The sequence below is a fragment of the Triturus cristatus genome, chromosome 4_1 (assembly GCF_964204655.1).
Source record: "Triturus cristatus chromosome 4_1, aTriCri1.1, whole genome shotgun sequence".
Taxonomy (NCBI): Eukaryota; Metazoa; Chordata; class Amphibia; order Caudata; family Salamandridae; genus Triturus; species Triturus cristatus.
Genome location: NC_140585.1, coordinates 1,068,278,394 through 1,068,305,588, shown reverse-complemented (window position 1 = coordinate 1,068,305,588; position 27,195 = coordinate 1,068,278,394).

The window sequence follows — 27,195 nt, the reverse complement described above, 5'->3', positions numbered from 1 at the left end:
ACTAACAAAAAAGTCATCTGATGCAAAAGGGCGGCCCAATAATATAATGTTATATTTGGAATTGAAGGTCCTCCTCTATCCTGTGATAATGTTAGGTACTTCAAGGCTCTCCTCACCTTCCCATATTGCCAAATAAAATTAGAAAAAATAGAATCAATATTCTTCAGTAAATGATCCTCCAAGGCAAGCGGAATTGACCTAAACAAATACAAAATATTGGGCAAAATAGTCATTTTTAAAAAGTTCCCCCTCCCAATTATCGACAGCTGTAACCCATTCACTCTTTTTAATTCCTTGGCTATGGATTTAACCAGCGGGTCAAAGTTACATTTAATTATGTCATCTACCTTTGCTGTAATTAGCAACCCAAGGTAGACTGCTGATTCCACTTGTCTAGGAGCATTAAAATCCACATTATCTGTACAGATAACAATTGTTTTTCCTCTATTTAGAGCATATCCTGACAGGAGGCCAAACCTTTCGGTTATGTAATTAATTTCCACCAGGGCCTCGTTTGCATCTGTTGTTAAAACTGCCACATCGTCGGCATAGGCTAAAACTTTGGTCTTATACCCCCTGGTAACTATAGGTTTGATTTTACGAGACTGTAATAATTTCTCAACTAGAGGATTAATGTACAAAGCAAATAATAAAGGTGAACAGGAGCACCCTTGCCTGGTTCCCCTGGATATTAAAATATCTCCCGATTCTCTTCCCATCACTTGTATCCAGGCTCTTGGATCGTGGTACATTGCTTTAATTGCCTTGATAAATCCCTTTCCAAATCCTTTTAACTCCAGGATCCCCCACAAAAATTCCCATGTTACTCGATCAAATGCCTTCTCAGCATCTAGGAGGTTCATGGCCATCTGACCCTCTGTTCCGGACATAACATCAAATAATGAAATAGTTCTACGAATGTGATTTGTTGTTTCTTTTCTGGGTATAAATCCTTGCTGCCCGGGGGGAGACCAGCTGACCAATGATCCTCCCCAACCGAGTAGCCAAGATTTTAGAATATATTTTGGTATCTGTGTTTATCAAGGAAATTGGCTTGCATGACCCATGGTTATCAGGTGGTTTCCCCTTTTTTGGAAAAATGATGATATTTGTCTTTTTCCATGAGTCCGGAGTGTTGCCACTATACTGAATACCTCTGAAGAGATCTAACAGGAAAGGTGTTATTGTTATACCCACTATTTTATATACTTCAAGAGGTATCGCGTCAGGGCCTTTGTAAAGCGTTTTGAATTTCCTCCAGTGTAATTTGCATCTCTAAGTCTTCTTTAAGAGACCCATCCAGAACCTCTCCCAGTTCACCAGTAGTTACCAGTTGACTGATATCATTCAGTGTCAAAACTGCATCTTTATCCCTTCCCTCTAAATACAATACTTGGTAGTATTCCTGAAACACCCTAACTATATCTTCTGGGTCAGTATATGTTTGTCCATTTGCATTAATAGCTAGTATTTGATTCTGCACTATCTTCTGTCTGGTGCGGAGAGCTAATCTCTTTCCCACTAGTTCCCCACTTTCGAATAAACTATTCCGCTGAGACTGAAACACCTCCGCCGATTTCTGCACAAGCCAACTATTAATTTCTGCCTTAAGGGCTATGATTTGCCCCTGATTTTGTATTACATCTTGTCCCTGTTTAATCAATAGGACATGTTCCTCTTCTGCCTCTTTGAGTTTATACATTAATTATTGATTTTTTTTCATACGCTGGGTTCTAGCCCTGGCTGTGTAGCTAATAGTTTCCCATCTCAGGCCCGCCTTAAAGGAATCCCAGACAATTATTCTAGAGGCACTGTACCTGTTAGTATCAAAATATTTGCATGTCCAGTTCCTAATATGCTCAATATAGCCAACATTGACTAAGAGCTTCTTCTTAAATGACCATTTACCTCTTTTTTTTATGAAGCCTGGAATTTCCACCCCTAAAATTAATGGGTTATGGTCAGAGATAACCTTAGGTAAAGTTTTGAAACTAGCTTGATTAAGTAAATCTATTGTCCCGAAAAAATAGTCAATCCTCACATATTTTTTATGTGGGCATGAGTAATACGTATATCCTACATTTTCTGGGGGATTTTTGGCCGTCCATACAACGACCGAACCATGGCTCCTATTAAGTTAATGCCCGCCTCTGATATGCCCCTTGATTTATTTGGCCTTGTTGCGGGTCTAGGGCAATATTAAAATCTCTGCATACAATTAACGGGGTAGACCAGGTCGCCAATTCTAACTCAAGATCTTCAAAAATCTGGGAGTCATCTTAATTCGATCCATAATGAGCAAATAGTAACCCCCATCTTTAGCTCAACTATTGCCCATCTCCCTAGAGCAACGGCTGCCTTTCGTTTAATGTTTAAATGTTTGAGGGAAAATCACTACTGATTTCTGAAATCCAGGTCAGTAATTTTTCTGTAATCTTTCTGCTCTCTAACCCTGTATGGTTCCCGAAACCCGTGCAACAGCACTGCTGTATAAGCCTTTAAAGTCTGTGTAGCTTTCCTGCCTAAGGTTAAGAATTTCATGCAGTTTTGAACTTTTTCCAACCTGCCACTGTAAAGAAAATTCTCACCCTTAAGATAAGGTTGAGAAGCCATTTGGAAGAAACAAAAGGGTAAACGTGAAAGGAACTTAAATGTGGAATGGCAGATAGATGCAATGGAAAATTATAGACCATGTTATGTTACATTTTTAACTGATTGTATCACCTGCAGCTTTTTAGATTTTTGTAGGGAAATTGTGGTGACAATTCACCATTTTCCCAGATTTTCTTAAAATGATCTTAGGGCTGGTGTATCTGTAACACTTCTTGCTTGCCACCCTATAGAAGTCCAGAAATGTATCACGTGGAATATAAGCAAATGTCTAATAACATTTACTGTAATATGCCTCTTTTTAACCTGATTTATTCAAAATCCCCTTACTCTTTTCTGCTCACTGCGAGTCAGGTCAGGGATACACCCAACAATTTCCAATGTACATAATTTTCCAACCGATCTTCTGTGCTAGACTATATTAAGTTTAATTGACCGAATATTTTTACACCCTTTTGTATCAAGATTTAAAACTACGTACAAGTGGCATTTGTTGTGCAAACTAGTATAGTAACATTCAAGACAGACTCTCAGCTAAAAAGTAAATGAAATGATCATTTTATGCACCCCAACCAAATAACTTCCCAGAGGGGTATTCAGGTTTGGACTGCCTTCAGTGGTGGAAGTGATAGGTCTCATAAGTGGACAGAACCATCTAATAAAAAGTAGCGTCGTTGGTCTTATTTGTTTTTTACAGTTAAGTAGTTTTAGTCACTAAATAAAAATGTACATGCTTTAGAAAATGTGTGTTACATTATTACTCGTAAACTATCTGTAGCTTTTCTTTATTTCTATGATGGTACTTCCTACTATGTCATGAAAACCAAACACTGAGTGACATCATTTCTTCCAATGCCACTGAGGTGAAAGTCAGTGTGATGCCTTTTATGCGATGTCACTTGCAGCCAAAGGATGCCTGTCATGATATGTTCTACCATTGGAATTTTGGTGACATCATCCATTACAAGAGTCGTCAACTTCCTAATATTTTTGTAGAACATTAGAATACCCTCTAGACATAAGCCACCTTTATGACAACGAAACAATAATAAACAATCACTGCCGAGAAAAAAGTGCCAGTCTCTATTTTTCTTGTCCATGGATGCTACTGTATTATAGACACTTCTCACCTGATACGAACTGCAAGCAATAATTCTTGATTGCTGAAAACACATCATAAATGAACTAGTTTGACTTTCTGCAGACAGCCCGTTATGGATCAGTAATTTCTCCATAACCACCCTTCTAATAGGCTATTACAGAGAATTCCTTTAAGAAAATTGCAGTTTAATCAGACATGGCATCTGTCAAACGTGCCTGATTTACTTCTTAAAGTTGATGAGCTATGTGACAGTTTGTTATAAGGTAACCAGTAAACAACACTCTCAATCTGAATAGATTGAGGCATCTCAAGTACATCATTAACTTGAAACGCATGTTCTTTTTGGTTTGGTTTAGGAATATTGCAATCGCTTCTCAAAGCTATTTCTTGTTTGCAGACCATATCTAGAAAAGCTAAAAAATGTACTGGCTATTGAAGCGAGGAATCTTAGACGCAGGCACTCAGGCAAAGTTAGATATAAGAATATTGATTTCATTTTGAAGCACAGGAAAAAGTTCAGAAAATATCACAAAAGTATTAGTGCAGTTAGTCAAAAAATAATTGCATAGATTTTCAAAAGAGCATTGAAGTATTTCTTGGGGAAGATATTTTGCTGTCACGAAACGATTGTTCAACTACAGTTTTTAACAACTTCATTGAATAATATTTTACTTAGATACTCAATTGTCATAAACATTGTGCATATCATAAATCTCTTGAAATGGAACTTCAATCACCTTTAACCCCTATGAATAGACTGTTTCAATTATTTTGAACAGCCTTCGGAATAACCGAAGCTGGGGGCATATTATCAACGAGGCGATAAAAAATTATTGCCACTTTTGCGTCCGTTTTCGGACGAAAAGCAGCGATAATTTTAACGCCCTATTAACAAGGACACGCTAACGTGTGAATCCATGCTTCTTCGCCCTTTCACTTAACACTCAGCTTTTTATCTCTAATGAGATGCAAAGTGGGTGTTCCTCACAAGAATAACGGGAGAAATGTCGCTAAGCGACATTTCTCCTATTATCAAGCCTCACGCTAAGAAGCATAGCGACAAGAAAAGTAGCGATAACCTCTGTTATCGCTACTTTCCTTATGCCTGCTTTGAAACTGACTTAGCCATGATATCCTATGGAAGGTGGATATCATGGCTAAGTATGTGTAGCCCTATCAGCAAGCTATCGCCAAAAGATGTGCGATTATCGTTGCATTTCCAGCGATAATCGCACAGTTGGCAGCTTGCGCTCTGAATTTTATCGCTTTGGAGATAAGCGGTGCTGATAGCACGCTATCTCCGCGATAAAATTCAGAGTTGGCCGGCGATAATTATCCTCGCGCTCAGTGCGCTTAGCGATAATTATCGCGGGCCCTTACTGATATGCCCCTTAGTGATTTAAAAAACGCTATTTAAGGTACTACCAGTTCATTAACATGTGAAAATATAATCGCAACAATCCGTAAGACCTGAGCGAATGTTGCCAGGCACCATGGCAGTAATTCTCCAACCTTATTTCTTAAACGCCACTCAAAAGAAAAGTAGCCCTTGTGAGAAAGCGGATTATTAATTGGTGTGGATGGCAGTCGACCACAAACAGAAAGGCCCCTATCTTATTAGGTCCAGTTAAAGGTTTCAATATTTTAAACCAGAGTTAAAGGTTTCAATATTTTAAACTGGAGCCTTACACTTGGTAGCTATGGCACAGAGCAGGCTCACTTAGGGGCCCATTCTGATCCGGGTCGGAAAGCACTCCGACCGAGTCGGATCCGGAGTGTTTTCCGACCGAGCCGGACTCCTACAGTCCGACCGAGCGAGTACAATGCGCACGTATGCTGTCGGACTCGGTTCGGTTGGACTCCTATAGAAGTCAATGGGAGCTGGTCGTACGACACGTACATGGGCTCCCATTGACTGAATGGGTACGTGTTGAACAAGTGCGCCCCCTACAGTGGGTACGCGTCGGTGCCACCCGCACCATACATGCCTGTGTTGGGGAGACCCATAGGTCTCCCCCTGTGTCAGAGTCGTAGGGCTGCGGGTGTCAGGGGGTCCGACGCGGACTCCCAAAGTCCGACTCCGGGAGCTTTTGCGAGCCGGATACTCCGGCTCGCACAGGCTGTCCGACGCGTGCATCGTACTGGCTCGGTTGTAAATCGCAACCATTGCACGCCACGGTTAGCTTCTGACCGGGACGTACGGAGCGGTTCGGACCCGGAAATGACTCAGTCGGTGATTTTCATGTAGCTTGCATCGTACTTGCTCGCTCGTACAGCTGTACGAGTCGGCTGGAAAACACGCGTACGACTCATTGTTTTTCCGGCCGAACCCGATTCGGTTCTCTTCCGACCGAGATCGGAATCGGCCCCTTAATGTAAGATAATTTGTAAAGCATTTACAAGCACCAAAACAGGTAAAAAGATGAAAACACAACACAGTAAATACCCCACTCCGATTCTTTACGAAACACGCGTTATTTAATGGGTAAAATGACAACAAAATGACATAAATCTAATAAAGGTAACCAGAGTTATGAAGTTTTTTAAATGTAAAATCAAAATAGCACAAAAAGAAATAAGCACACATTTGGGACAACTGGTCATGGTAGACTGGGATCTAGGCCTGATCTCAGGCTCACAGGTCAGAAGCACCAACAAGCTTCAACCAAGTCGGAGGTTTTTCCTTAGGACTTGGTCTTCTTTCTGGAAGTCAAAATCCTTCAGCAGTGCATAGCACCAGGCTGCATCTGAAGAGGGCTCAATGACGTAGGATTTGCTTTGCATGAGATCCCGGTGAAGCTGTTGGTTTGGAGGGAAAAGCTCAGCGAAGGAGAAATTGACATTTCATGACCAAGGAAAACCTCTCACTGGACTTGATTAAACATGGTTAAATAGGCTTATTCCTGATTGGCAGCTTTAACTTATCTGTAGGTCCCTAGTATATAGTGTATAAAATCCAACCAGGGGCTGAAAGTTAAATGCCACATGTGGATTGCAGTGTGTATTTTACCATCCACTACAGTAGCAGTTCAAACGTGGTGACAGGCCTACCCTGTGTAACCTGACTTCTGCAGTGTAAAACCTGCAGTGTGACCTGCATATATAACTCCCTTTGCCAGTAAATTTCTCCCTCTTGACTATTAGTAAGCTACCCTTATGTAGGTCTCCTAGCCAACAAAGCTGATTGCATGGTATTTAAAAGTGAGACAAGTAGAATATTGTTATTTTTCGAATTGTATTTTCGTATTTTTTGTTGCTTGCTGTTTTGACTTTATTACTGTTTTGATAATGCATACAGGCTCCACATATTACAGCAATTTATGCTGCCTGCTCTGTGCCATAATTAGGAGGGGTTGAGCTCAAGTTAATTTAGTGACATGGAAGGTTCACCCTGACAAGAATAGTGATGATTCCTTGACATGGGTCAACACCCACCCCTAATAATATTCTAGTTTCTTACAGTGCTTCATCATAGTGCAGGAGCACATTCCTCGTGTACTGCATTATAATATTTAGATTTCTGTCATTACAACAAACCATAGAAGCCATAAACGATGATATTTAACTTGTGACATGTTTGTGCAAACTTAAGTTCGGTTCTGTAAAAGGGTGCCAAGTGTAAAATTATTGGTGCTCGAGTTTGGTTTTGAATTCTGGGTTGAGCAAAATTTGAGCTCAGACCCAAGAAACTGACTCACATAAATCACTCCATTAACTGATTAAACTTGTATGGAGAAAACAGGCTGGAAAATTTGAAAATGTGTAACATCAGAAGAGAGCACATACGGGCCTAGTAGTACTAGTTATTTCCATGGGTGTACTTTGCATTCATAAAAATCTCAGGATTCTTCCCAGCTTCTTACATTTTCCGGATACACTACAAATGTTTTGAAAAATATTCAGCATTTGTTTATTTGACACAGATCACTAACTGCATCAGGCAGCTATGCTTTTCAGCACTGGACGACTATACCTTTGCTTAATTTGTACACATAAATAAATGAATAACCCAATATTTTTAGAAGACTGTCACAGCATTGCAGAAAGCTGTGGATCGCCAAATGCCAAGGCTGTCCTGCCTTGAGTGCTCCTCATGTTTTATTTTCCACAGCTTACAATTACTCTTCCTCTATCTCGCTCTTTTAAGTTTTTGTTTATGTCTGCTGTCTCTCTCTACACATGGGGGCATATTTACAGTTAGTTGATGAGTCTGAAAAAACAAATAACCAACATATGTTTCGTAGCGTCCAATGCATCGCTTCTTTAGGGTAGTTGAATATTGAACACAAACCAATAAACAACAGAAACAAATGAAGAAGAAAAAAGAATAATAATAAGAATTACCATACTACTGTGAACAGCACAGTAGTTTCAAGTGCTTCCAGTGTTATTAGAACAAATGAGCAATTGTATAGGTCATCCACTTGATATATATATTTGCTAACACATTTTGATCAAATATATTTGTACTCAATGACAAATTGTAAAAACACATAAATAGGTAAACAAAACAAGTTGGCCAGCAACAGCTTTCAATCAAGAAATTATTGAAATGACATTTCTTCAGAAAAGTATTCATGCTTCAATCGCCTAATAATAGAAGCACCTAATCTGAATTAAGCAAACAAACATATTGCTAGACCTGTCTGTCTTAGGGTGGTCTTCCCCCAAACTTTTTGCCTTCTCTCCTACTGCTTTCCGGAATTCCTTTTTGTTGGCCTTAGGCATCTATACACTTTATCACCGCTAACCAGTGCTAAAGTGGTTGTGCTTTCACCATACAAACAAAAAATGTGTGCATCCCACAATATGCAATGATATATATTTCAACTGCAAACAATGCCCATGACTACCATCTAAGTCTGAAGCCCCACATCAGCATTACAAGTCATGCCAGAAGCCAACAGATCCTTATTTGTCCATCTGCGAAGGCCTGTGGTATCCATTGCCCATCCCAGTCTCACCCATCCAGCCACACGTATTACACTATGACAAATGAGGGTCCGGACTCATGCCTCGTGCTCTGCGGCATGGGTCGCAAAAAGGGCCCATATTTCTTTGGGTCGACTGTTCATTGGCATCAACTCCAAGTAGTCCTCCAGTCGCTGTTGGCAAAAGCAGCATCCACCAGCCAGTCTTTAGGTTTCAGGCAGCCACTTCACCTCCAGCAAATAGCCTTGTCAGCAGGAGCAGTATAGCCATCAGTCTATGCATACTGACAGGGATATCTTTGACATACAACTCTGACAAAAGAGAAGGGGGGGCTGGGAGCAAAAAAGGTCCATTGCCCGTGTTCCAACAGAAAGTATTCTCCAAAAATAGGGGTCACTGTTCCTAAAGAGGAAAAGGGGGGGACAGTCTAGGGTGTAGATAGGAGTGTCAGCAAGACTCTTACTTTTTGCCCTCACATCCCATGGTATGTCATGCTTCATCATAGGGCAGTTGCTCCTCGTCCGTCTGACTCTGCAATGCCCTCCGGGTCCCCGTGGGGGTCACTTTAGCAGACATCTTTTAAAATATTCGCTGCATGATGCGTGTGAGGAAGTACTCATAAGGAAGTGAGCGAATATAAAATTGACTAGAGAATATCAATGCTATGTCAATTTAATGGGTGGATTCCTCTGTCAAAATTTAAAAAACAGATGGTTGGTGCTACTAGAGGGTTATAATGGCCCTAGGTAGTCAGCTGTGGATATAACTGGAAACAGTTTTATTTTTATTGGGTCAAATAAATATAAAACTGTTTCCACTCATATCCACAACTGACTTCCTAGGGCCATTATAGTCAATTTTATATTCACTCACTTCCTTATGAGCAGTTCCTCACACGCAATATACGGCGAGAATTTTAAATGGAGCAACTGCCCTATGATGAATCATGGCATCCCTTGAGATGTGTGAGGGCAACAATTAAGAGTTTTGCTGATTCTACTATCTATGCCCTATACACCCCTTTCCTCTTTAGGACAGTGACCATCTTTTTGGAGAATATATTTGACATAGCTAAATAGGGCAACCAAGAGGGTGTCCTTGGTACTGAATGAGCAACTATGTCACTCAGACAAATATAAACAGTAGTCCAAAAGTTTGATATCCCAGGACAGTTCCAGGCTAGATGCAAGAAGTCAGTGCCTTTAGAGCCGCAGTGGAGACAACGCATATCTGGACTAAGGCCCATCTTATGTGGTGCAACTGGTGTGCAATACGTTTGATGCAAATATTTGACATGCAAAAGGCATAGTTGATAACTGGGGAGAGCATGCACAATTTACTGCAGCAATATTTCCATTTCTCCTTGGTAAAGTATTCCCCAATATCCTCCCACCACCTATCACAGGACCTAGTTGTAATCATGAGGCCTTCTCCTGCATGGTCAAGTACAGTCTGGTAATCAATTGTCTTAGGGGAAGGGTTAGTGATGACAGAGTCTAGGGCATGCAATGTTTCAGGTTCTTGAGGGAATTTGGGTTGTGTGCTACTCCACAGGTGCTTCACAGCCTGTAGTAAAGAAAGGTACCTAGTGGAGTGCAGCCAGGAAGTGAGTGCAGTGCTTTCAAGGATAGGAACTCACCATTTAGGCACAGGTCTCCCAACGTATTCAACCCCAGTCATTTTAGCTGTTGCTGTACTAACTCCTCTCTCATGGGGGGAAGAGCAGGGTTATACATGAGGGTCAAGCCATCAGTGTAGAGACAGAGTAATCGTATCTGGATGCTCAGCCAGCTTCACGGCCATGTCATGCATCTAACCGTATTAATGTCAGTGGATAAGGAACAAGGGCTGACATTGTTTACCGCCACTGCAAGATGAGGTAGATACTGGCTAGGGTGGAGCCAATGATGGGCATATTGGGTCCAGGCGCAGTAAGAATAAATTTCAAAACCGAGGGCACCCAACCTGCCCTTCTCGGGCGGGGTCAGCATCTCCCTGGAGAGTCTTGTTTACCCATCAGCCCATGCCAATTGAATCATTAGGGAATTGTGCTACCCACTTAAGTAGCGTTACAAACATGCCCCAGGCCTGCCATTGAAGCCTGTGTGTGCAGTTTTCAATTGCCCTTTCGACCAGGCAAAATAAACCTTATGCCAGGCCTAAACCTTCCTTTTTAAAACATATGTTACCCCTAGGGTAGGGCCTAAAATGCCCATAAGGCAGGATGAATTTTATTTAAAAAGTTGGATATGTACTTTTATGTTTTACATATCCCGGTAGTGAAAAACTCTCAAATTTGTTTTCACTACTACAAGGTGTAGGTCTCCCATGAGTTCCATGGGTTAGGACATTGGGTTCCCTTAATACATTTAATAAGTGATATTTGTTGATTGGGAGCGGGAAGGAAAGTCACAGCTGGTGTTTGAGGAATTGTAAAACCCTTTTTAATGGTAAAGTCAAATTTCTAGTCACAGTTCTGAAAAAAATACGTTTAGAAAGTTCGCATTTTCATGTTCTTACCATTTGGTGCCTAGAGCCTGTTTCCTTGGTCACATGACTAGGTGTAGTTGGGAATTGGCCTTTGTGTATTCTCTCATACAGCATCACAATATAAGGGCTGAGTGTTTGCAGGATGGGCCATCTCTGGCAGATAGGGGGTCACCATCACCTACCATTCTTGCACTTCAAAAGTTCTGCCTCAGCACACTCACATAGAGGTTTGCACTAGTCTATATTGACCCTAGACAATCTGGGCCCCGTGCAGGGATGAAGGAAATTCTAGACAAATTTGTGGGGGGAAAATCTAGAATCTTCTTCAACTTTCAAGTAAGCACCAGGTATAAAACGGGGTTACGCAGACCCACTCTTGAGTACACTCCTGTCCTATGGATACTACAGAAGAAGGACTGCCCTCCTGCTTGAGACCTGCCCTGCTGTCTGAGAAGGAACACTGGACCTGCATCCTCCATCCCAGGCTCCAAGGGTCAGTTAGTTCACCTCCTGCCCTGAGATACAAGGACAAAACAAGCTTCAGAGGCCTCAATGTAAATGCCCAGCTGATCTTCTAACTGGACCTGCCTAGACATGCAAGTGAGTTCCTGATCCCCAAGTGTCACCTCCCAAGGTCCTGGGCCCTTTGGTTGCATAAGATAGAGTTCCTCCTGGCCTAACTGAAGGTTCCACCAAATCCAACATGAAGCAACACAAAGTCATTTAAAGCTGCCAGATTAATCGCAATCAACACTGAGTGATGCATCGCCTCACTTCACTGCTCGTCAGACCATTGCAAAGCCTCCCAGCTTCACCCGAACCTATGCCAAGTGTTTCAAAGCATCGCAAAGCAACACCGTACAGACAACTCACCACAGACATGAGGTACAATACTAAGTGGGCCAGTCTTGATCCAGTGCCCAGCTAGGTGGCATTTGGCCTGAACTTCTATCTTTGTCCTTGTTCAGGTATGACCAGATACCCTCAGATTCGGCTTATTACCTTTTGGTGCTACTTTTATCGAAAAACTTCTAAAATTGCATAGTTCAACTCATTGGATTTTTCCTGTTTTGCTTTCAAATAATGTATCAAAATGTACTTTCTCTTTCTAAATTGGTATGGGATATTACTTGTGCTGTCTTTCTACTTTATTACTGTTTGTGCACTGTGTAAACACTTTAGCCCATAAGTGATAACAGCATGAATCACTATTTTACAGCTAGTGAATGGCAGAAAGTCCAGGATCTTTTTAAGTGATTTCAGCAAATAAAGCAAAGAGTTGATACAGATGAGATCTGTGATTTACAGGACAGATCATGGTCTAATGGGAGAAGGAGCAGGGGTTTAGCTCAATGCGGGTGTCCACCAAGCAGGGTACGAGATGGTATTGACATAGTCAAAGACCAAAATTCTATTGTTTTCTTAGTTACGCTGGAGACAGGTATCGTGCATCAATTTGGCCATGGCTGACAGACAATCAATGAAAAGGTATGGGGCACAAGTTATTTGCACAACTAACTGTGTGTCATCAGCATAAGATACTATAGAAAAAGTCAAATACTGTGCAATTTGTGTCAGATGATCTTGGTACACATTAAAAATTGTGTGGGGCTAAGACATGATCCTTCCAGCACACCTTGTTTGATTCTGGTAATAGCCGATTTGAATGGGCCAGAGTCAATCTTGGGAGCAGTTAGATAGTAAGGAAAACAATCATTATATATCAAAATTCATGCTTTTTCTATGAGGGCAAATTATCATATGATCCAGTTGTGACAATTGTCTTGTGATGAAACGACATTATTGCAAGGTGTTGACTGGAATCAAAAATTGACCTGGGCATGCCAAAAAAAGTGGCTCAAATTCTTGGATAGCTCCCTTTAGTCATTTGGTTAGTTAGTTGTTAAAGTCAAATTATAGGCAGTGGCTGTGCCCGTGAGCAGTATCAATGCGCTTTGAAGTCACATGTGGTATAATCAGACACTAACTAGCTGACAATAGTATTGAACCTCCTGATTTTTCCACCATACTCTGACATGTTCATGGAGCTTTGAGAATAGGGAAACAGTATAAAAACAAATTGAGACGATTACCCACTCCCCTGGCCAAAAGTTACTGCTATAATTAATGTCCTTTCCGCCTTATGATCCAACCTGGGAACCATACAGAAGTTTTGTTAGCCTTGAAAAAGCCTGCATGCCATCGTAGGGGGAAACCCATATTTGCTGAGTTCTTGTTATCAAATACAAGCATGCATCACTATAGACATGAAATATATGTGATGAAACTTAAACATTGAATAACCAGCCCTTGACTATGTTGTTTACATTTTGTATTTCTAGATTTTTCCTGATGACATGTTTGATTCATCTCTTTGTTAATGTGACAATGCATCCTCCATCTATATATTTAATGTAAATGAACTTAAACATATTCATGCCTCCATACCTCACCATGACAACAATACCATTAGTAAACGCGCAAGTCAGTTGTCTTGTGCACCCTGTATGAGGGCTATATTTGGTTTTACATATATAATAATAATAATAATAATTCTGATATTTGTAAAGCGCGAACAGCTACCTCACGAGGAGGTGTCCCGGCGCTATAGACCGCTGGGGAACCCGTCCTGGCTATCCCTGTGAGATGGTACCTTTCTGGGTATCCCCAAGGTGAAACCAGGCATCCCCAGCGTCTGTGGGGGGCCGTTGTAGAGATGAGGCAAGCTTAATGCCCAGAGTTGCCGAGTGTGTTCCTGGTTAGAGTAGGTACCGAGGCGAGAATTATCAAGTCCGTTTTGACCCTGGTCCACAACCCTGCCGCGTCGGGAATTGAACCCTGGTCCCTGGCCAATTCTCTGCGTACGGGTCTGCCGCCTCTAACCAGTGAGCCACACCTCTCTACGATAATAATAATAATAATAATAATTATAAACAATCTTTATTCGGCAGAAAAAACAGCCATAAAAGATAAAATATATTAAAAACAATATCATATACATAAAAAAAATATACAATTTTTGACACAATTCTAAAATGACATCACAGTATACTCTCATCTTGCGGGACCACTGGCTTATGAACGACTGTAAATGCTAACTTGTTTCCCAGAAAGTGCTATGTCAACATGTCACTATTCATAAATAAACCACTCCCTCTCAGTCATGTATAGTTTTACTAGATCTCCTCATTGTTCTTTGAAAGTGTGTAACCATCAATAAAGTGCATTCGGAATGCAGAAGTTGGTGAAACCCCGAAACCGGTCCTAGGATGCTTGTTTCCGGTCCAGGGAGGACCTGGCTTGGCAGTTCGGGCTGGACTGTTCCCATCAGGCACAGGGTCTAGACTGATTTGCATAGGGCCAGGTTTAAACTGGGGTGGCATGGTGAGCAAAACAATGATGGATTTAACCCAGATCTCTTGACTGGGGGTGAATATTTTGATTTGTTCTGCATTCCGTCCATCAATTGTGTTTCTTTTGCTTTCTCGCCCTAAGTGTACCAGGTATGCCCAGAAGTGGGTCCTGGGCTCACCGTGCCACTGGAATCAAGCTATCCTGGCTTAAGAGGGTGAAACCCCAAAACCAGTCCTAGGATGCTTGTTTCCGGTCTAGGGAGGACCTGGCTTGGCAGTTCGGGCTGGACTGTTCCCATAAGGCACAGGGTCTAGACTGATTTTCATAGGGCCAGGTCTAAACTGGGGTGGCATGGTGAGCAAAATAATTATGGATTTAACCCAGAGCTCTTGACTGGGGGTGAATGTTTTGATTAGTTCTGCATTCCGTCCATCAATTGTGTGTCTTTTACTTTCTCACCCTAAGTGCACCAGGTATGCCCAGACATGGGTCCTGGGCTCACTGTGCCACTGGAATCAAGCTATCCTGGCTGAAAAGGGGTGATACCCCGAAACCGGTCCTAGGATGCTTGTTTCTGTTCCAGGGAGGACCTGGCTTGGCAGTTCGGGCTGGACTGTTCCCATGAGGCACAGGGTCTGGACTGATTTGCATAGGGCCAGTTCTAAACTGGGGTGGCTTGGTGAGCAAAAGAATGATGGATTTAACCCCGATCTCTTGACTGGGGGTGAATGTTTTGATCTGTTCTGCATTCCGTCCACCGATTGTGTGTCTTTTGCTTTCTTGCCCCGGGCTGCAGCAGGTGCATGTGCAAAAGTGCAATTCAAACCTCTCTGATCCCATTTCTTTTAAATAGGGTTTCAGATAAAGTCGTCTGGGATATGTAAAATATTTGCATAAAAAGACAAAATGTAAAATATCCTGTGCAGACCTATTGTTCCAGCCACAGGTTCCTCTATCCTCGGCTTGAGCTACAAAGCCAGCATGAGAGGCCACTAATTAATGAAACATAATAAATCTAAAATGAGTAATTAAAAAGCGATTGTAAGCGTTGGTTAAAATAGTGAGGTAATGCTCTGTTCCCAGCACTGATTTAACTAGGACATGTGCTCTGACTGACGTCTTATTTAGTTCCTTTCCTTCTCGCTCCACACTAACTTCCTTAGAGAATAGGTTGTTAATTAGATTTTGGGCCTCTTTCTTCACTGTTCTATATTAGGTAAAGATGTCTTTTCTTTACAGGGCACAGAGTGTTTCTTCAATATATTTGAGGAATTTTAAGGGCATGGTCCAATGAGAGGCAGTCCAAAATTACCGCTTGATTAAATGAGGCCTCCTCATTGGACCAAATATTCACCCAACAAAGCAGTGGCTTAACTGCCGTTAAGTCAGTCACATGCCTTACCCCAAGTTCTTCGCGCACTGAGTAAGCAGGGGTACCCTGAGGGACTTTTAACAGCCATCTCAGATATTTGTTGTGCATCGTCTGTAGTTCCACCACTGCCTTGTAACCTCAAATCTCGCTCCTATACAAGACCTTGGAGATATAAATTGATTGATATAACTTTAAAATCACCCCAGGCGACCAAGTACCTAAACCTAATCTGTGTGCAAAGTTTGATATAGCTCCCATTGCTTTCTTCGTTTTCATCACCTTCTCTTCTTTCAGGGTGTTCCAGTTTAGTTTGGCATTAAATGAAACCCTGAGGTATTCAAAGGCTGGGACTTTGGTTATACTAAAAAAGCCTACCTTATAGGATTTTGTACCATTCCCTCGACAACCCCCTTCCATCACAAACGATTTGGTGACGTTGGGGGACAGATCCAACGCATTCATGAAGGAGACAAGCCCGTCAATTAAAACTTGGAACGCTCTTCGTACAGCAGTACTGGTACTGGTCTACTGCCTATTCTCAGAGTATCCACCTGCAAAGAAATCAGGGTAGATTCCAGCCCGTTAATGTACAACATAAATAAAAAAGGGGCTAAAATACAGCCTTGGTGTACACCTCTTGAGCATTTGAAGCTGTCAGTAAGACCCCCCCCTCTTGTGTAAAGCGGACTGCTGCTGAGGTATGGGCATATATATTCAATAGGGCATTTATTATAGATCACTCTACTCCTAATTCCTCTTGCAGAGACCACAGTTTGCTGCGGTTCACCCTATCAAACGCTGCACTGAGATCCATGAAGCCTAAAAAAGGGATCCCACTTTGGCGATTGTCTATTATGCTATCATTCACTTTCAGGCATTGGGCCACTGTGGATTTACCTGCATGGAAGCCATATTGGACCTCCGAGATAATTTGATTTTTGTCTGCCAACTCCACTAACCTATTTAATATGACCAGACCCATAACCTTGACTGTCAAATCAATCAGGGATACCAGTCAGTAGCAGCTAGGGCTATCCCTGTCAATCAATCAATCAATCAATCAATCAATCAATCAATCAATCAATCAATCAATCAATCAGACTTTTGTAGAGCGCACTACTCACCTGTGAGGGTCTCAAGGTGCTGAGGGGGGGTGCAGCTACTGCTCGAACAGCCAGGTCTTGAGAAGTCTCCTGAAGGTCAGCAGGTCCTGGGTCTGTTGCAGCTGTATGGGGAGGGTGTTCCATGTCTTGGCGGTGAGGTAGGAGAAGGATCTGCCACTGGTGGAGGTCCTGTGGATGCGTGGGACGGTGGTGAAGGCGAGGTCGGCGGAGCGAAGCTGGCAGTTTGGGGTGTAGAGGGAGAGACGTTTGTTGAGGTATGCTGGTCTGGGGGTTGTGGAGCGCTGTCTGAGTGTGGGTGAGGAGTTTGAAGGTGATCCTCTTGTTGACTGGGAGCCAGTGCAGGTCTTTCAGGTGGTTGGTGATGTGGGTGTGGCAGGGAATGTCGAGAATGATGCGTGCAGAGGTGTTCTGTATGCGTTGTAGTCTTTTCTGGAGTTTGGCTGTGGTTCCTGCGTAGAGGGCATTGCTTTAGTCCAGTCTGCTGCTATGGAGGGCCTGGGTGACCGCCCTTCTGGGTATGGTGGGTATCCATCTGTAGATCTTATGGAGCATGCGGAGGGTGTTGAAGCAGGAGGAGGAGACGGCGTTGACTTACTGGGTCATTGAGAGCGATAAATCCAGGATGAGCCCAGGTTGCGTACGTGGTTGGTGGGTGTGGGTGCAGCTCCCAGGGTGGCTGGCACCAAGAGTCGTCCCAGGTGGAGGGGGTGGGGTCAAGGATGAGGACCTCTGTCTTGTCTGAGTTGAGTTTCAGGTGGCTGTTCTGCATCCAATGGCAATGGCCTTCATTCCTTCATGGAGGTTGGTTTTGGCGGTGGCGGGGTTCTTAGTGAGTGAGAGGATCAGCTGAGTGTCGGCATAAGAGACAATGTTGAGGCAGTGTGAGCGAGCGGTGCCATGTAGATGTTGAAAAGGGTAGGGCTGAGGGATGATCCTTGGGGCACACAGCAGATGATCGTGGTGGCTTCAGAGCAGAATGGGGGAGGCGGACCCTCTGGGTTCTGTCTGTGAGGAAAGAGGTGGTCCAGTCCAGGGCTTTGGCGCGTATTCCTGCATCGTGTAGGTGTGTGCATAGGGTGTGGTGGCAGACGGTGTCGAAGGCGGCTGAGAGGTCCAGGGGGATGAGGGCCGTGGTTTCGCCATTGTCCAGTATGCTTTCCTTGAAGGAGGTCCTTTTGGTGGCTCGGATGAGTTGGTGGTGCTTGCGGCTGGCGTTCTTTAGGACTTCGTGGTTGTCCAGTGTCTGTTCGCAGCATCACTTTTTCTCGAGTCTTCAGATTCCTGGAGGTTGGTGGTGAACCAGCTGGCCTTTCTGTCAGTGCATCTGTTTGAGGGTATTTTGATTGGGGCGAGGGTGTTGGCGCAGTAATCGATCCATTGCCTGAGGTTACGGGCAGCTGTGTCGGTGTCGGTCGTGTCTGTTGGTGGGTCTCGGGCGAGGATGGTGATGAGCTGCTCTTTGGTGACCTTCTTCCAGCTGTGGTGGGGGATACATTGCATGTGGTGTTGTGAGGCGGGTGTCTTGAAGGTGAAGTGGACACAGCGATGGTCTGTCCAGTGGAGTTCGGTAGTGTGGCTGAAGTAGATGTGGTTGCTGGTGGAGAGGATGGTGTCAAGCGTGTGTCCGGCAGTGTGGGTGGAGGTTGTGACTAGCTGTTTGAGCCCGAGAATGGTGAGGTTATCAAGCAGAGTGACGGAGTTGCTATCGTCAGTGTTCTCATGGTGGAAATTCAGGTCTCCGAGGAGGATGTAGTCTGTGGAAGCAAGAGGGTGCGTGCTGGCGATGTCGGAAATGGCATTGATGAACTGTGGCCGGGGTTCGGGGGGTCTGTAGACGAGTGTCCCTCTGAGGGTGGTGTTAAGATCCGTGTGGATCTGGAAGTGCAGGTGTTCTGTGGTGCTGGAGGTGTCTGTTGTCCAGGTCGAGACTCTGAGGGTGTTTCTGTAGATGATGGCGATTCCTCCCCTGGTCTGTTGGTGCGGTCCCTTCTGGTGATCTTGTAGCCATCAGGGATGGCTATGGTGATGTCAGATGCCGAGGAGGGATTCGTCCAGGTCTCTGTTAGGAAGGCGACGTACAGGGAGGCTGCGCAGAGTAGGTCCCAGAGTTCGGTGGCGTGCTTGTGGACGGAGCAGGTGTTGAGAAGTATGCATCTGAGGTGGTTGCGGTCTGCTCTGACCGGTGTGGTAGGACGTCTGGGTGTTCGGCGGCTGGTGAAGCTGCAGCTTCGGCAGGTGAAGGGTCTGTGGGTGAGTTTCAGACTGGCCTGGAAGCAGTTTGATGATCGGCCGGTGTTGAGTTCGCGGAGGGTGTTGGCGTCCTAGTGGCGATGGGAGTCGCAGAGTTCATGCGGGCCAGGGGGTGTGGCGCTGGGCATGGTCCGGGTGCGGACGAGCACAGAAGGGCTTGCCAAAGGCGTGCCTTTGGCACACCAGCGGCGCGCCAGCGGCCGGCCACTACAAGCGGCCATGCAGCAGCCGCCATTATGTAGGGAGGAGGGAGGGACGTGCAGCTGGGAGGCAGGACCGGGGCGGTAGGGGAGGGGTGACAGAACAGCGGTGACAGGAAACAGAGGGGGAACAAAGGGAACAGCACAGGTAAGAGAGATAATAGTAACAAAAGGAAGAGAGTAATACCAGCGTAAAGCAAGAGAAAAGTAACAGCACAAGCCAGAGAAATATAAATTACAGGCAGAAAAATAATTACAGGACCAGAGGGCGCAAAGGGAGCAGAACAACTAAATTACAGAGCCAGAAGGGCAAAACGGAAAAACAGATGAGGATAGTCTCGAACCCTGCACCGGTGGGACTTCCAAGGTGAAGCAGAGCACAGCGGAGCTGCCGGGGAGTGTGAGCCTGGGACCAAGGTCTGAGGTCTCACTATCGTCCCCCTTCTTGTAAATGGGGATGATAGTAGCAGTGGACCAAGACTGGGGCATATCAGATGACACTGCTGCATTCTAAACCTAGTCAAAATTGGGGCCCACGCGTCAATGTTGTTCCTAAACAAGTCTGGGGGATCCCATCTGGGCCCGTGGGCTTATTATTGGTCAATCCCTCTATGCCTATTATTACCCCTTCTAAGTGCAAATTAATCTGAGAAACACATGGGAAGAGCTCCCCGACATTGTTATAGTGGTATCCAGCCCTGTAATTATAAACCACTTGGAAATGATTCTTCCATTGGTCCTGTGTGATATGATGACATACGGATGGTTTGTCTGGTTCAAAAAAACAGGGTCTATTAATAACTTTCCAGTCTAAGGAGCTATCTTTTAATTCACTAGCCTGCACCAGTTCCTCCCAATCCTGTTTTTGTAAAGAAGACGTTCATTTCTTTAATGCTTTATTATAATTTTTGCAGCAAATGGCTACATAGATCTATTTCAAGGGGTCTCTTTCAGGGCCATTTTAAGTTTCCTCAGTGCTTCGAGAACACTCACTGTCAAACCACCCTGGGCTACTGGAGTGGGAAGTGGCCACTGGCACAGTAAGGAGATCAGCCACTGACTTCGCTATAGCCTCAAAGGAACTGACTACATCTTCCTCTGATGGTGAAATATCTGGGCACTTCATAATCTCCTGCATGTGAAGTAGCCCTCATACTTTGTCCGTTGTCTGAACAAAAATGACAATTAAAATCGCCTCCATTCCCTCCCCAGTGTATGCTCCCCCCTCCATCTCAAGGGCGTTATTAGTTGCTAGAGCAGTTGATCCTGGTCTGTAGAAAAAACCTAGTGGAAGTGGTTTAATTTCTGAGGCATAAAAAGGGAACTCTGACGAGTGTCTCAAAATGTTGTGTGCCAGTTTTGGGAATCTGAACGGGATAATCACAGCATCGCCCAAGAAGGTTTTCTCGGATTTTCTAATCCAAGAGACCCTTCTTACCATCAGGATCTGAGAATGGTCCTTTATGTTGAATCTGCTATGTTTACCTAACCGTGCTGCCGCTGAGGTCTCTGGGGCTTGCAGTCCCGGCCCCCGGTCCCCACCTGAGGGCAAAAGCAACTCTGTCAATGGTCTCCTGCAGCCCTGTGCTGATTTTGAGCACTTCCCAGCGTGAAGAATGCGGCGATGATGGCGTGCCATTGCTGAGGTCTCTGGGGCTTGCAGTACCAGCCCCCTCCTGAGGACAAAAGCAACTCTGTATGTTTTACATAGAATAACATTATAGTCTATTAAGTCAAACACACTGTTGTTTGTTTGTATATATTACAACTTCATGCATTTCAAGTTTTTCTCATATGCAAAAATGAATAAAAGTGGAAGCATGATAAAGATAAAGGAAAATATTTGTCTAGGATCACACAATTTGGTCAAGTTGCCAAGCTGAGATTGACCCCAGGTTTCCTGGTTTTATAAAGTGTAATTAAGCCATTTTATTGGTATCCCTTTCTCACTCAAAGTTATTCTGTGTCTAAAATAAGTTTAGATGATTTTGCCAGTGTGATACCTGTTTTGTATGTGAGAATATCTTAAGTTGCACTATTGCTGACCGTCATGTACCTGTGCTGTGTGAGAAGGGAATTAACACTGTTGTTAAATGCTGCACATTTTGTGTGTGTGTTTGTGTTTACACATAGGATTAGATTGCTGCTGGAGATGCTGTCCTTGTTCCATTTATGTGAGGGAAGAATGCATTGTTTCTGGCCGGATTGGTCCATGTCCTATGAATATGAGGAAAGCATGTACTCCTACCCATTGCTGTACCTTGCTTGCAATGTAATGTTATGTCATGTTATCTTATATTATGTTATGTTATGCCATGCCATGTCATGCCATGCCATGTTATGTCATGTTATGTTATATCAGGTCATGTTATGTCATGCCATGCCATGCCATGTCATGTTATGTTATGTTATCATGATTTGTAAAGCATGTCTGGAGTTGGTGTGAAGGTGATCTGCTGGGTCTTAGTTGAAGAGTCAGGTTTTTAGCATCTTCGAAATACCAGAAGCAAAGAGGAGGCCCTTAAGTGTGGAGAGAGGTTGTTTTACGTTTTGGGTGTACGGTATGTAAAACTGTGCCTCCTGTTCAGCTTGTGTGGATGTGTGGTGTGTGTGCAAGAGAGGCAGAGTGTATGTGTCTGGTCAGCTGGTGAAAGCATTGGCGGTAGTGAAAGTATGCTAGTGCAATGTTGTGCAGTGCCTTGTATGCATGTGTGAAGAGTTTGAATTAGCAAAGTTTGTGTATCGGCAACCAGTGGAGATCTCTGAGGTGAGTCATTATGTGGGTCCGCTGAGGGAGGTCCAGGACCAGTCTGGCAGCCGAATTCTGGATGGGCTGAAGATGGTGGAGGAGGTGGTTGGGGATTACGACATAGAGTGCTTTACCATAGTCAAGTCTGCTAGTGATTAGGGTTTGAGTGACAGTACATCTGGTGTTCACGGGAATCCATTTGAAGATTTTTTCAGGATGTGTAAAGAGGTAACATTTACTATTCCTACTCCAATCTAAGTCATTTAGGAGAAGATGTTCAACACTAATGAGGTGACATTTGCCTTCCCACTCCAATCTCAGCCATTTAGATGATGCTGTTGGGCACTAACAAGGTGACATTACTATTCCCACTTCAGCCATTTAGGGGAAAGTGTTAGACACTTAATATGTGACATTTACTATCCCCACACCAATCTAAGTCACTTAGGAAAAGGTGTTGAGCACTAAAGAGGTGACATACTATTCCCACTACAATTTAGACCATTTTGAGGAAGGCATTGCAAAGTAAAGAGGTAAAATGTACTGTTCACACTCCACTCTGCTATGCTATTTAGAGGAAGGTTGTGGACACTAAAGAGGTGACATTTACTATTCCCACTCCAGTCTAAGCCATTTAGAGGAACATTTCTCACACTAAAGAGATAACATTTATTATTCCCACTCCAATCTAATAAATCTTTTAAATATAGTTAACCCTAAAAATAACAAAACATGTAAATTAAAACAAAATCTATAGTTAAATAGTTTAAGTATTAATATGATTGAGAACAAATGACTAGCAAATAATATATATTGTTCAGAAAATACAATAATTATAAAAACTATTACAAAAACTGAACAAATTACATTAATGCTAGTGTATAATTTAACAAAAATTAATTTATTAATATTTAAACATATATACAATATCATTATTTTGCCTCACACACATTAGAAAATAGTAAAATTGTATTAACTAGCATGGACAAAATATAATACTATATATTATACTATACTATATAATATTTAAAGAAACACACATACAAAATCAAGCAAGTAAACATATATATTATGCAAATTTACTATAGATTATGACAACTTTATATTTAAAATAAAACTGTGCAAATAATATATATTAATAATTAGTATGACATAAGGAGAGGATGTGGCGCAGTGGACAGAGCTGAACAAAGCTGCCAACTTGTAAGCTGGGGATACAGGTTCAAGTCTCGGTGTTGGCTTAACAACTTGTGATTCTGGGCAAATCACTCAATCTCCCCGTGCCCATTGTCAGTGCCTGGATACCCTCATGGGTGATGAGCTGAGCTATTTAAACCTACAAATTTAATTTAGAAAATGATTGCATATATCTACACCTATACCATATATTTGTGTACATTATTCTATTTAATAAATAACAGTTTAAATAACATTTTTATCAAAAAATAGACACACATTTTATAAGGAATGTGTATTAATTGCAAAATAGATCATTTAAAAACATATAACTGTAAAACACAAAAGTACTAATTCCCCCCAAAAGTTACTGCTTAAAACAACAATTTAGAAATATTTACAAAATATTAAATATAATTAAACATTTGAAAATGTTGCTGAAATATATGAACAAATATTAAATTGTAATATAATATTAATAATTATTATTTAGAAAACAATTATCACAAAAAATAATAAAATGTTACAATTTAAGTACAAATTAAATAGTTAATATTTTGTTTACATTCAAAGCATTTTATCAAATATTTTTCCATTTGATTAAAAAAATAATTTAAATAACAAAATCGGATTATTATTTCTACATAATATTTACAAATAATAATCTTATATTATAAAAATCTCTCCACCCTTTTTCCTAAAAACCCAGCATCCCGCTCCTATAGCATGATAACATATTTAAACTGTTATACATTATTCTAAATAATACAAGATTTATGATATTCTCAAATTACATAAAATAAATAAAAAACAAACATTATCAAAAATGAACATACAAACATAATTAAATTCTACAAAAAACATATAATAAACACCCATAAACATGACATTAAATACATCAATATTTAAGAAAATTATAATTTTTACCACATTTTTAAAACGATATCCCTACTTTCAATATTCCTGTCCACAATATTTGTGACATCACAATATTCTCAACACAATATTTATGTATAACTGTATTTTTATTTGATATTTTGTCCAAATACCTCATGGCCAGTGATGTATAACTATGTCTGTGCATGTTAGGTTTGCCATAAAGACTGTTTCAGCTGTCTCACCAGCCTCATATATTTATAAAAAATAATCCATATTCTTGCTTAGAGAAAATCACCTGAGTAATCCTGCTTCAGGTATTCATACGAGTGACATTCACATATTGGTTCAGCCCATCACCTCATACAATTGAGCAGTGGATCAGCCCTCCTTAACCATTGGCTTTGATGACACTTTTTGGCTGTGCCAAGTAGACAACCACTGGGCTATAGGATGTCAAGTTACCGGCAATAAAGAATTTTTTCCTGCTAACTATGTGATAGTTTGCAACCAGAGGAGTCAGTTTTTATGAGATATTTCATTTAGTTAATCTCCCAGCATTTCACCAGCAACTGCAGGCTGGTGCTGATTGAGCAATGAGCGTACCAGCAGCTACGCTACCATTGCTACTGGACCACAGCATTCTTATGCAGCGCATCAGTAATCTTTGCTGCTACTTCCAAATCCATCTCACCATCTTCGGACGGTATTCTGCATATTCTGTCATTTTTTACTATTTAAGATGTCAGACCAGTGAGTAAATGAACATTTTTACTTTTTGGTTGCCACATATTGTATCTTTTGTCTTTCTTTGTTTCTTTCTTTCTTTCTTTCTTTCTTTCTTTCTTTCTTTCTTTTTTCTTTCTTTTTTCTTTCTTTCTTTCTTTCTTTCTAGATATCAGAGCACTACAAAGAAAACAACTACCTTCTTCTTTAGAAGCTAAGTTGGACTTTTTTGATGCCAAGTCTCTTCCCTGCAAAAGTCCACAAGATCAGGCTAATATCATCTGCAGTGCTAGTCCAAGTGTGACTGTCAGGAAATTAGATAACCTCAGTGGACATTTAGACTTCAGTGCAACTTACTTCAACAGTTTTGAATTGCACTCGTGGATTGATGCAACATATACTCAACCTGTAACTCCTATGCTACCATCTGCCCCAACTCTGCTCCTTCCTAGTGAGCTATGTACCTGTATATGAGCAGAGTGCTGACAGTGCAGGATAGCCACAATGTTTTCTGAGACCATTGTTATGGGTATGACTTTCTGAATGGATGATTAACAGTGTCTTTTGTTAGTGCAGGGTAAGTGGTCTACAGGATGAAGGTTGTGCCTGTGTGAGCCCAGGGTGAGGTATATGTCTGCGTGAGTGCAGCATGAGGGTGTGCCTGTGCGAGAAAAGCAGTGTGAGGGTGGCGTACTTACATGTTATATTTTTGTGAGCATGCACTTTACAAGAACCAAACCTATTGGCTTTGAAATGCTTTTTAGGGTTATGGCTTTGATTTTCAGAAATGCTGCGGAGAGACTGGAAATACAAAAGTGTGTGCATGTGAGAACAGCAGTAAGTTTTTATATCGCAGATGCATATAATGTTGAGAGAGGTTGTGTGATGGGGCAGCTGACAGAGTGGGATGTCAACATAGTGACAGGGCAAAGTTACCTTGCTTGCACTAGAGCCCATGAAACCTGCTACATTGATTCTGTTTACAGTCTCTTTGGAAGAGTCACTAGAGGGGCAAGTTACATCCCTCTCATTATTATACAATAAGCCAGGAACTAGTTCACTACCTTTCATCTCTTCTGTCATTGCAGAATATTCTGTGTAAAATCTCTCCAGTGATATGGCATAAATTGGTTCATATCAAAACACCATCTTTGATTCCTGTGTTGTGCAGAATATTCCAAATAATTTACTTAAGATACAATCTGTAGTACCTTGTATGCTCAAAAGCTGTAGTGTTAATATGCTTCAGCACTACCCCATAAGTCCCTCTTTATAACCCTTTGGTACTGTTTTCTGGTCATAGGATAAGATTCATTCATCATCTATTGGCTTGCCTGAAGACTCTTATTCACCTGACTCGTAATGTTCCAATTACCTTATTCAAGCCAGACACATAGCCCACCAAATCCTTTTGTGGTGACTCTGCAGTTCCTTCCACATCTTCTATGACTCAGGTAAGTGGGTCATACACTGGGTGCCCAAACATAAGTTCAAAGGAACTTAACCAAACTCATTTATATGGAATTTACCAGCTGGCAAACAAGAGACATAAATAGAGAACATCCTACTTCCTCCTGAGGTTCCCTAGAAGTGTTCCCATCTTGCTCTTATCTTTCTTGTTAAACCTTTTCACTGACCCATTTGCCTGTGTGTGGTAACCATGGAGAAGTGGTAGATCACACCAACTTGCTCCCACATCACTCTCATAAAGGAGGAGATAAAGTGTATTCTTCTGTTGGAAATCACTCTTCTGAAATCCAACCTTGGAAAATATTCATGGAGTGTCCTGACTACTTTTTTGAGCAGTTGTGATCTTCAGAGGTGCCTTTTCTGGATTCCTGGTGGTAAAATACTCTATAAACAAGATGTAACCTTTGCCAGACGCTGAAGCGTGGTCAGCAGGCCAACAATGCTTATCTACTCAAATGGCAGTACTGGCAGTGGCACTATGTGTCCTTGGTCTTACCTTCTGAATTATCACTCAATTGGAAATTGGGACAGGTTGTTCACAACCTATCTGTGTCTCAGTGCATCTCTGTCTATTAGAACAAAGAGTCCAACCAATTCTAGGTATTTTATATGGCCAAGTGACCTGCTAATGGCACTTTGGGTGCCAGTGGCAACAGAAAAATGTTGTGCGGTAGGGGAACTACTACTTAGCTCTTGGTTCAGGATTCACAGGTTCTTTGTACAGCAGTCCATCCTTCAGGTCAACATAATGCTTTCAACCTTGC